Source organism: Lepidochelys olivacea, assembly GCF_965140295.1.
Source record: "Lepidochelys olivacea isolate rLepOli2 genome assembly, chromosome: 9".
Lineage (NCBI taxonomy): Eukaryota > Metazoa > Chordata > Testudines > Cheloniidae > Lepidochelys > Lepidochelys olivacea.
In genome coordinates this window covers 92053648-92066270 of record NC_140419.1, presented here as the reverse complement: position 1 = coordinate 92066270, position 12623 = coordinate 92053648, and positions in this window count along the sequence as shown.

Genomic DNA, 12623 nt, shown 5'->3' with positions numbered 1-12623 from the left:
ACGGTAGCAATGTATTCTACAAGCCCCCTCTAAATTGCTTAAAGATCCTGAACAGAAGACAGATTTTATAGCTGCAGAAGGTGAGACTCTTGTGGAATAAAAGGGGCTTTGGGCCCGATCCTGCAGTCCTTAGGCAAAACTCCTGTTGACTCCAGTAAGAGTTTTACCTGAGTTTGGACTTCAGGATCAAACCCTCTTAAGAGTATTAGGGCCAAATTATGAGCTCCAGACTCAGTCCTAGAACTTCAAACCTCATGGAAGAGGCTTGTGAAGAGGCAGAGGCTCCTCTGATGGGAGGAGTTAGAAGCCTATAGATTTTGAGGCCTGTACCCCCCACCCCAAACCCAGTGGAATTAGAGCCATTCCTCAGGCAAACCTCGTCACACCCATCCCCAAGCATGGCAACATAGTTCCTGCATTGCCATGGGCTAGGCTTTAAGGCAAGTAGCTCAGCAGCAGCCACAAAGGGGACAAGGAACAGAGTGAGGTGGACAGTAGAGCTGAAGAAAAGAAGGAGCGGAAAGCATTCTTCGGGGCTTAAGGAGCTACAGTAGAAATCCCAATGGAAAAGCTATTAAGGCCTGGGCTACACTAGAAAATTAAGTTGGCATAAGTACAACGTAGCTAAGCTGAGCTAACCCCTGGTGTAAGGGGCTGTGTCGGGGAGGTGGATTACCTACACCATTGGGGGAATCCCTTCTGTTGGCATAGGTAGTGCGTACACTGAAGTGCTACAGCAGCACATCTATGCCTCTGTCGCATTTAAGTGTAGACAAGCCCTAAATGCTATTCTTTTTGTAACAGAGAAATGTCCCCTAGGAGGTTTCAGTCTTAAAGGGACAGGCATTTGACTGTACCCTCAGTCATCCCACTCTTACACTTGGTGTGTAGCCCCTTTAATTCACATTCTGCTTTTCAACACATTCTCTGGAGATGTCTCCAGATGAAGCTGAGAAAGGTTCCTCTTTTGCTCTAGTTAAAAGCAGAGCTTGAAGCCAAAGAGGGCCTTCCTCCCCAGGGAGGTGGCCTGTCATGTGAGCAACTATTTTATTTAGTAGGCCTCTGAATTGTACTGTTAACATCTGCTGAACAAGCAGAGCCTGAAGTAACTCCTCCATTCTTAGGAAATGTAAGGGGAAAGTTCCTCTTTGCTAAATAATTAAACCACTTAAAACTTTTCTAGGATTCAGACTAGTCACCAGATGTGTCAAGCATTTCAAAGTGGACAGAAGACCTTCCACGCACACACAGCTACTTTATTCTGTTGTCAGCAATCATGTTGGGTTAAGCGATTACAGAAGTTGGGTAAAATGCCTTCCCCTACCCCCTCCTCTTTTACACGTAAACAGGCTATTTCAGTGGCCTTGACACATGGCAACACTTCCTCAGTGAGGAGTGCCTCTGCAGCTGAGGATTCCAAGCACCCAGCAACAAAACCCACCAGCTTGATTATTTGTATCTTTTTCCTTCAGTGTGATCCGGGCTTGTTTATATTGATAGTCTATACAAGAAATAGGGTTGTCAGTTGTACAGAGATTTAAAGCCTCACTCAGGGAAGGGGAGGGTCTCTTGTTTGGGATTCATTGTAAGGCCATTTTAAAAGTATTTCATGATGGTGGCAAGAGATTTACAGTTTCACTTATTTTTAATTGTCACAATGCAGGACACTACTGATGTTACTGATTCATGTGCATGTGCTCACACACATGCACTTTCTCACTCCTCAAAAGGATTTTGGGCTCCAAAATGAGCACACTAAAATCAGATCTCTAAAATCATCTACTTGACACACCCTGTCAGAGGGCAACAGAAAAAATATACACGCCCTCTGCCCTGGAGTTAAGATGCCAGCGTTTTAACTTCACAGGATTCCCTTGCCTGGTGATACGTATAGTAGCTTTGGTAGTCTGTATATACGTTTCCATCTTCTGCTTGAATTCAGTGGGGCTACTCGGAGAGAAGAATCAGGCACTAATTAAGTACGAGGACAGTGGAGCAGACCCTGGGAACCACTGAAGTTGATGATTTTTGCATTTGACTTTTATGGGATCAGGATTTGGCCTGATGTTTCAGATTCTGTTTGAATTTTTGTTTGTTACATAGCTTCTGTGCTCATAGTATGTACAGCTTGCAGTGTGCACGCTGCTGAGTTGCAAACCATGGACCAGCCACTATGTTTAATTAATATCGCTAGCTATTCCACCGCTTATCTGGCCACCAGGGAGGGGTGAATACAGTGGCTATGAAGTCAGTGGAGTTATGTCAGGAGGAAATTTGGCCCTCTCTCTCCATGTACCAAAAGTGTTGAGTCTTTTTTTGAGATGAGCCCATAGAAATAATATGCAGAATTCAGTCATCATCTTACAAATCCTTCAATTAGTAAAAGCTTTTTTGGAAAGGAAAATTTGATCGCAATCAACTTTGCCCTAGATGTGTCAAGAGCTGAGATTCCCAAGTGTCAGTTTGTAACCTTCGGATTAGAGCTGCCGTCGCTTCCTTTTTAAGATGTGAAGTAAATCTAGGTCATCCTGTGTATTTGTTTTTAATATGCCTAATTCAGATCTCATTCATGTTGTTTGCCCAAGTTTGAGATGAAAAAAATCCATGATTGGAGGCAGTAAGTCAGCATCAAAGTCGTTCTTTTAAAATCATATACCTCTCTGAGCATCTGAGCAAAGGAAGTGGTTTGATGTTTCTTCCTTAGGCAACGTTTACAGTCATTTAATATTCAAAGTATGAGAAACACAAAGTGGGTTGTTTTCTTTCAGATTTCTGCATTAATATGTTGAGTTGAATGAACTGGCTGGTGTCTAGTCACCTCTGGTAACTTGTTCTCTGGGCAATCACTGAATACCCAACATGAGGCTGATGCTTTGGAAATAGAAAAGGGGAAGTGGCAAGACATGAGGACTCTGGTTGGTCTGATGGTACTGCTCCTCTGGGCATGAAAGCATTCAGTGGGTTTTGCTTGTTTCTTGCTGATATCTCTTTGAGGGCATCAGTGCCGGGCCATTCATCTCAATGTGCAATTTTTAAAATGATTTGTCTTACAGTAGCAACTAGTGGCCCTCCCTCAGTTGGGAGGCTCCACTGCGCTTGGTCCTGTGAAACACCTAGTGAGAGACAGTCCCGGCACTCAATCCAAATAGATGAGACACCTCCACACCCTGACCTCCCCTCTCGTCCAGGGCCAGGTGAGACCTATTTTGCCCTTCACAATGTTTAATGAGGGGTACAAATCAAACCTAGCCATCCTCTCCCTGACTGTGGGTTGGTTGGTCTTGCCATGCAAGAACAGAACACGTTTTTAGATGAGCTCTCTGTCACTTTCTAATTCCAGACTGTGGAGACAAGTGGACCTGCCCTAACACTGGGCAAGGGAAGTCAGCAACAGGCCAGGTTAAAAACGAACAAACTAATTAACCCTTTCATTTCCGTGAATGGATTGGGGTCATGTAGAAATGGCTATTGAGATTGGAGCCAATTTGTTCTGACTGGGGCAGTTGGAAGAACTGCAAGGAACTATGTATTCTCAGTGAAATAAACACCACTTAAACAGCTATGGAAATCTCCACAGTGTGCCTGTGATGGGCTGAATATGTCTAGATCGATTTGCAAACTCTATTCTGTTTTCTGAATGCCTTTGGCAGGTGGACCAGGCCTTGAGTCCCCCTGCTGGAGGCTTCACGGCCCTCTCACACCTTGCCCCAGAAATGGGCAGTGGAGAGGGTCCTCCAAGCTGCCTAGAGTGGCACAGCCAATCAGAAAGGGGCTGCAGAGAGCAGCCAATCAGGGCCCAGCAGGCTATTCTAGGACAAGCTGAAGGCTAGTGTGAGATCAGTTCCTTGCAGGAGCTGGAGGCGTGTGGCTGGCTGAGCTACAGGCTCTTGAACAGAGCAGGGCTGCAGAGACCAGTGGGAATGAGAAGGAGCTCTGGGCTGGTGGCTCTCACTCAACCAGACAAGGCCCCGAGGTAAGGATGAAGAACGTGTTTGTGCTGCAGGGAATCATAGCAGCATTGCATCTTGATTAAAGGGACATGGCAGATGGCTGCTATCTTTAGGGTCTCTATGCTGGGACCTGGAGTAGAGGGCCTGGGTCCCCCTCACCAGCTACTGGAAAAATGGCCTGGGCTTTAATGCACCCCAGAAAGGGAACAGAACTCTTTTAGTGGCCCAGAAGGAGAGCTGGGGCCTGAGAGGGTGATGACATTGCCTCTAGGGCGGGAGCCTTGGATTATGGCTCAATGCCAGGGCTGAGGCTGTTTTAAAGACTGCTGGACTAATTAAAGGGCTGAGTCCAGGGAGGGCTACAGGGAAAGAAAGGCCAACTGAGGGGTACTGAGAGAGGTTCCTGTCAGACTGTTTCCCTGGAAGGTCTTTTTATTTCACATACAGACTGTGTGACTAGGCTGGAGGGCTGAGTCACTGAAGACCCACCACAAACAGAGATAGCGTGTGTGATCACTTACACTTGGACAGGGGGCACTCGAGAGAGGCAAGTGAGACCCCATTACCGTGCCATTTTGGGCCCAATACAGCAGACTGGGGTCTGGGGAGCTCAGCCAGGGCTGTAACCGTGGTGGTGTGTGAAAACGAGACAGGTTGCTCTGCTGTGGCCTCGTAAAACGCTTTGTGTGTTGGTCTGTGTGGGTTACTCACTATTCTGAGGAGTTTAATTTTGGGGGGTGGTGGTGGTGGTGATGGGGAATCGCCTCTTGCAGTTTGATCAAGACAAATACTAATACATGTAGATAAAACAGCAGCAGCAAAGTCCCACGGTGATGCCTAGGAATTGCTACATATACGGGGATGTTGGCCCTTGAGAGTACTTGCTGATGGCCCAAAATACTAGGGCTGTCTTGCCCCAGAACTGTGGCTATTCAATACTATGGTGGCCCCCATGTCTCCAACAGGGTGTTTATCTCACAGGCACCTGGCAAAGATGGACTTTTTTGCACCTCCCATGAAAGCACCCAAGGGAGACCTTTGTGAGCACCCTCTTCTGGAGTCCCCCCTCCCCCACTTTTCCATAGCGAGGAAAAAGGAGGAATTTTCCACTCGTGGAATGGGGTAGCAGCTCAGTCCTCAGAGGCCATGGACAGATTCCTTCCTCCCCCCCCCCCCCACATTTCCACAGGAAGTCCTGCACCATCCACGTGAGCCCTTTGGCCTCTGTGCTGGCTCTGGGTTCTTAGCTCCCTTGTGACATGGTGTCATCAGGAGAGAGTCCCACCCTCCCTGTTCTATCCCCGAAGTCCAGGGAAGCTCCTGTGCAAAGCTACAGTACAGAGACTGCTGCAGGGTCCTGGGGAAAGGGAGAGTTGCAACTGGTGGAGGCAATGGTGGGCTGGAGAGTGAGCCTGCCCTGCACTCACCCGGCAGCAGAGGCTCCTGTCCTGCTAGGCTGGGGCCACCTCCCCCATTCAGAGTGTTGCAACCTGGCAACAGGGCAGCTGGGCCAAGTTTGAGTGAGTGGCATTGCAACATGGCTCACTGCAGGGCCACATGACCCTGTGTGCCAGGTCGCCGCACGCAGAGTGGGGAGTTGGGCAGGATCCCATGGGACAGGCACCGCCGTTGCGGGGTGAGCGTGGGATGGGCTCACTCTCCAGGACCATGTTGTACACCTCCTCTTGGCAGCTGCATAACAGGCTTGAAAAGGCACCACATTTACCCAAAGCTGCCTGGGTGCAGTTGCCCCTTTTCTCCCCTCCCCCCTGCCTTGTAGCTCCGCCATAGGGAGGCCTACCTGTCCCACCACGGTTTGCTCAGGGGCAATACTATTAAGTACCCAGCGTGCCAGAACAGGGCATGAATGGCTACGGGTGTGGAAGAGGGGCTTGTTGTCTTGCCCTGCCCGTCCGTGTTGTGGCTTGGCATTCCCCAGGCTACGAGTCAGCTGCAGTCCTACAGAGATGTGATGGCCATCCTCATCCCCGAATCCCCTTGTTTAGATTTACACTCGTCTGCCAGCCCCAAGAAACACTCGCTCATCCTTCCATGTAAAGTCGCGATTCAGTGACTAGAGAGCCTCCGAGAGAAAACAAATTCCCCACAGATCAGAGGGCATCTCGTTTTGGGAGCAGACAATTTGCTGCGTGATGAGGCTTTTCTTGCCGCCAGCCGCTTGGAAGGCACTGACGGTGCAGCGTGTGTCCCAGCTAACTCCGCTTTTCTCAATGGCAGTGCCGTCGTGGGAGCGCTGCTAACAATCCTGCCAGGAAGGGGCTGTTTATAGGCTGAGCAGAAATTCCAGTGCCAAGCAGCTCGTTAGACTAGGAGTTAGCCCCATTCAGATCCTGTGTTTGTGAACTCAACCGTGTCCCCAGTGCGTGTGCATGCATTGTTTTCAAATGCCTCCTTCCCTGGGAAATGCAGTGGGAGGAGAAAGGGAATGAAGCAGCATGCTGGTAATAGCTCATCTAAAGTGATCACTCTCTTTACAATGTATATTTTTTCATGGTCTGTGTGTATATATAAAATCTCCTCACTGTACTTTCCACTTTATGCATCCGATGAAGTGAGCTGTAGCTCACGAAAGCTTATGCTCAAATAAACTGGTTGGTCTCTAAGGTGCCACAAGTACTCCTTTTCTTTTTGCGAATACAGACTAACACGGCTGCTACTCTGAAATCTGATTCCTAACATGAGAAGCTAGCCTCAACCATAACTCTTGAGGGGCTAGTCCCTCCTACAAGATCACTAATAGATTGGTAACGGGAATTTAGCATGTTTTGGCTAAGGCATAAGAACTAACCACATTGATCTGTGTACTCGTACCTGCTGGTTGTCCTATAGAGACTTTACACCTGCTTTAGACACAGCTGTAGTGGCAGAAGTCCTAAAGCCTCAAAGCTCAGGAAAAGCATTTTTGGACAAAGTGAGAAGGACTGTCCCCTCAGAGGGTTAAAACCATTGCAAATCCACCTAGCTCAGGCATAACTGTGGGAATACATGGGATCCCATTTCCCTCCCCATTCAAAATTATATGCTTCAGGTTGTACATGTTGTAAATAAAGTAGATTACAATGATCTATGAACTCTGTTTCTGTGTCCACTGATTTCTCCTTTTTAGAAGGAAATTACTTCTTGCATAAGCCCCAACATTCCTTCCTGTCTCAAATTTGTTTCCCTCCTGTGCTCACCAGAAATGAAATTTGCCACATTGGTACCTAGCAACCCCATTGCAATGGGAGATCTGGAATTCTATTTACTTGAACACCTACATATTGTGTCTGAATCCAAGATTTTGATTCGGCGCTTTATGGAGCAATGGCTTTGAGCAGTTCAGACCCAAACTATGACCGTGTTTAGATCCAGGGACCTGAGCATGCGGTTGCAGGATGGGACTAACTCTTATCACACCTTAACGTAGCGGGAGCCCTGCTGCAATTCAGTGGGAGTTATTAGTATCTGATGAGCAGCGAATCCAGCTACAGGTTTCTTGCTCGGGCCCATTCTCCAGTGTATTAATGACCGTGCCATAGCGCTCTGAGCAGGACCTCAGCTGTAACCAAGAAGCTCGTTTTAGAACAGGAGATGGGGGTGGGGGGGTCTCCCCTGATGCTCCAGTTTATGAATCGTCTCATGGGCTGACTGCCCTGCCTCTGAAATCAATCACCCCAATGAAAGCTTTTATTACACTCCAATTTGGACTGTGATTTCTCTCCCTCCCCCCCCCCCACAATTATCAGGTGCTGAAATACCTGCTCCTCTCGCCTTTAAGTGAGTGTTAATTATTTTGGCAAGCACCAACAGCTCCCCAGATTAGCCTAAAGGAAATAGATATGTCATTTTCACTGAACTGGCTTGGCTACAGGGAAAAGATAAATTGGCCTGAAAGCTGATGAATTAACTATGGTGGTGTTTGTGGAGAGCAATCGTTGTCTTTGTATATTTGACAAAAATTAATTGTCTTGCCTACCTTGACTGAGTCAATGTAATCAGCTTGTCTCTGTGCAGAAAAAAAATCCATCATTTCTAAGTGATTCATTAAGCAGTATTAAAGCTGTCTCTAAAGACAAAATAATCTATTTAAGGAGGACTCTTGGTAGCGAGACAGCGGATTAACACCTCAGCTATTTTTCAATTATGAGGGGTTTCAGTTGTTACAGTGTACCTAGTTTAACCCTTGCTGAGCTAAGTGATGTGCTGGGTATGGACAGGAAACGGGGACACTTTCAACCTAGCCAGCCAGTGACACAATGTTGCTGAGATGGATATGTACTACACAGCAGCAGGGAAAGGATTCACTTGCTTCTGACCTGCGCAGTCTAGACATCAGTGCAAACTGCACAATTCCAGCAGCATCTTTCCCAGACCTTAAATCCAGCATGGATAGAGCGTGGCTGTCCTCTGCTTCGCTCCTGGTAAAGTCCCTAATGTTAGATCTCCAATTGACACTAGACTTCAATTTATCCACCAGGCTAAAAAGAAGCAGCTCTCAGAACAGTAATTGTCAGCAATTACAGCTAAGTTTTATGTCCTGTAATGATGTGACTAAACAATTCTGCGCTTCCCGGAAACTCAGGGATGGACAATCCTCAGGCGTTTGAACTCCCATGTTGTTTAGACCTGCTCTCAGACCAAGTTCTCAAAAGTGATTTTTTTGAGGGCCTCTGTTCTTAGGAGTACAACTTGACACCCTATAAAGGGTTCTGATCTTTCAGAAAGAAACCCCTCTCTGAAAATCAGGCCCCTTTAAGGCATCTTGAGTCAAGAACCCAAAAATCACTAGTCACTGTTGAAAATTGTGGCCACTGTGGTTAAAACTCCACTGGCTGCATGCTAGTGGCTATGCTAGAAATCTCTCATTGCTCCCCTTGTGTGGCAACAGTCTCTTTTTTTCACCCTTTTTTTAACACAAGTTTCCTAAGCAGCCTCTTCTGAAGGACTGTTCCAAGAGCTGTCTGGATGTTTAAATGAATTATATTAATTGTTTTCTCCTTTAATATACTCTTCTGTTAATTCTTGCCAAGAATTTTAACAGTTCAGATCGGACTGATTTACCCTTCCAGGAGTCAAGCTGGCTTGTTGCTTAAATTATACTTCTGAGAGACGTTGTCTCATCCTGGTCTAAGTATGCAGGAGCCCCTGAATTCTGATCCTAGCTTAGATGCTGTCATGGTCATGTGTATGGTCCTGGAGGCAGAGGAGACTGTCAACTACCTTTGCGTCCTTGGGGTTCCTGGCTGCTCTGGGGGCCAAAATACGCTGTTGACTAAATTAGAGCTGTCTCAGGGAAGCTTGAATTTAGAGCATCCTCCCTAGAGCTGTCTTAGGGTGGTTCCAAAGCACAGAGTCTATGCCATACCTGCAAGCATCCCCTCTCGGCATAGTGGGGCATCACAAGGCAGGCAAGGGTGTGGCTGGAGTACATTGTATTCTGGCAATCCAGGATCAGAGTAACAACCCAGAGCAGGTTGTTCCCACAGCTGGCATAATTTAGAGCAGCTCCCGCCTTAGCCCTAAGATGATGAGTGAGGGAAATGGAAAGTTTACACGAAGCTACCTTAGGATTAAGCCTGTATCAGTCCATACTGATTCACAGCACAGCTCTGCATATCCGTATGTTTCCCATGTTGGTTTTCTATAACTGGAAAGGCTAAATTCTGTGACCTAAATTAAAATCCATGGTGACTCTCCCTCTGCACTAAAGCATATGTTAAATGGACTGATTGAAACCTCCCTCTTTAATTCTTTTCACCTTTGTTTCCTGGTATAGCCGGGTTGTCTTAACTAGTCCAGTGAAGACATGGAGAAAACAGTCTGAAAATTATATGAAATACTCTACTGAAGAAAAATGCTGTTCACTGCACTTTATCATCATTTATTCTTTCTTTCTTTTTTTTTTTAATGTGGCAACTTCTGTACTTAGCAGACCAGAACTTCACACCTGTCTAACACCAGGGCAAACCTCTCTTTGCTACTTGGAACTGGTGAAGATCAGTCTAGTTAAGTAGAATTCATACTAATACTCTCCTAATTAAGCAGCAATCAACTGACATTTGTTATTGTTAGGCCAAACTGGTTCCATGGGAAAAATCTTAATTAAGGGTTTGTCTCCATGGGGAAATTGACCAGCATAGCTATAGTGGCATAATTATTCTTCCCTGGTTATGCTGGTGTAACTCTCCTGGGTGGACACGCTATTCGGGAATAAAAGTGGCTTTATTCCACAGTCAATTATTCCTTTCTATGCTGGTCAATTTCCTCATGTAGGCAAGTCCTATCCAGATTCCTTAATTCAAAGTGTCCCAGTGTAATAGACCATACACATCAATCCAGGATCTGACCGTGTGGCAGAAGAAGGCCAAATGCTTAATTCAGAGCTAAGGAAAACAACTCTTTTGCAGCCCTAGTTAAGATGTTTGTCCTTGCTTCGTTTCATATTTGGTTCTCTGCTCGCTCTTCTTGCAAACTTATCTGATGTCTTTATCTTTCCTTAGCTTCTCTCACCCCCCAGCTCCCTAGCCAACATTCCTCTCTTTCACTAACAGAATAGAATCCTTTTTCCTTCTCAGGCTCTGATATGCTAGCCCATGCTCCATGCCTGACTGCATGAACTGCAGATCATTACAGAAGCTGTCTAACATTGCTTGCATTTCCTTCTGTCCCCTGACGATACTTAGACAGGCCTGACCTAAATTATGAAGCCGTCTTACTTTGTTCAGTTGTTCGTTAACTTGAAAGACATGCTTAAACACAAGGTAGGATAAAGGAGCTGCAGCTTCCAGACAGAGGTTTGGACCAGTTTCAAGGACCAGAAAGCCTCACTACTATGATTTTGCTTGCCTTACTCACACTGCTAATCCCATTGATTTAAAAGGATCACTCATCTGAATAAAGACTAGGCACTGAACCAGCCCCGGGAATGGGGGCAGCAACCTTAGGCCTGACTCTCTCCTGTCTTGCAGCTTGTGTGGTTACAAGCTTGTGTGCAATATGGGTGTAAAATGCCACCTTTCCAGTCTGGTGCTGAGTTGCATGCCCTCAGCACTCAAGGCCCAGTTTCTGAGCTTAGTCCAGGCTGTGCTTGGTGCAGCTCAGCGGGGGTGGGCAAAAGTGTCGGTCTGCATTTCATCTTGATGCCTTGGGTTGGCTGGGACCTGGGCAGCTCTACTTGAGGCCCACATGCCCAAGCCCCAAGGGCCCAATCCAGCAAGCAGGAATAGTTGGAGGGCTGAGCTGCTCAGGAGGCAGGGTGGGGTAGAGCCTCTCTGCTCGCCTTCTGCCATCCAGGGAATCCCCCTACCCAGGGAGAATTCCCAGACAGCCAATCAAATTGACTTTCCAGCTGGGTTGAAGCTGTGGGAGCAGGGCTAAATGTGTAAACAGGTGTAAATGACTGTCCGAGGCAGCAGAGACTCCAAGCGCTTTCATGTGCTTGGTATGTGTATAAATGAGTTTAAATAGACCTGAATGTGTCTTTTCTCTGAGTCATAGAGTTTAAGGCCAGAAGAAACCCCAGATCATCTAGTCTGATCTACTGTATATCGCAGGCCACTCGCACGCTAACCCAGTGGAAATCAGGATCTCAATGGAAGTTGCAGATTTGCACTCTGAGCAGATTACCCCATATTCAAGGTTTTATACTGTGCAAAAGCTGGCTGGCTTTCTGCCCAGCTGTCCCTCATATCTGCCTCTCTAAGCAGTGATCAGTGCTAGCAGGGGCTGTACCTTTTGGGAGGAGGTGCATTTAGTTGTACTTGTGTTGTGGAAAGAAACCCAGCATAGAAAGTAAGGTGGGGCTTGTGTACACATCTTCCCCAACAGCATGTAGAATAAGTCTCTCTCCCCTCCCCCCGCCTTGTTGATGGTGCCAGTTCTTCATACATCACATGTAAAATAGGTTAAAAATAATAGCTATTCCCCAGGTGATGTGGCCTAATGGCTAAGCCACAGACTGGCATTCAGGCAGCCTGGTTCAAGCCCCAACTCACCTAGCTGAGTGACCTTGGGCAAGTCATTGTCTCCCTCTGCTTCATTTTCGCTGCCTGTAAACTGGGGTAATCATACTGGCCTCCTTTGTAAAGTGCTTTGAGATGTATGGGTGAAAGAGCGAGGTATTATTGTTTGGAAAGAGTCCAGGCTCTTCTCTCTCCTGTTCAATGAAGTGTCTTTCGCTCCCTCCCACCTCCCGTGTTTCTTTAAGAATTGAATGCTAATCAACCACCACCACCATCATCATTCTTAAACCACATTTCTTCCGACATGCTTCATCTTACTGAGGACTAAACCCAGGGGAAGTCTGAATTCCTATAAATTCACGAATTATTTAATTATTTAAGATTTAAAATAGATCCAAAAACTGTTTTAAAGGGTTTAAAAATAGGGAGCTAGAGCAGGACTGGATTAAGGTAATCTGGGACCTAGGCACACTCCCAAATGAGAGCCCTTGTTGGCTGTATTCCCACATGATGGTCACTACTCCATGCCGTGGTCGTGCACTATGACTTGACACTTCCTGGGGGATTTGAAGCAGTAGTGGAGACTGCCTGGACAAGAACTATTTGCAGGACTGGTGGGGGCCTCATCCCCATTCCTACTGGGGGCGAGTAAGATCCATCCCCATGCCATCATCTCCTATCTTCAGGCAGGATGGGGTCCGTCCCACAGAAG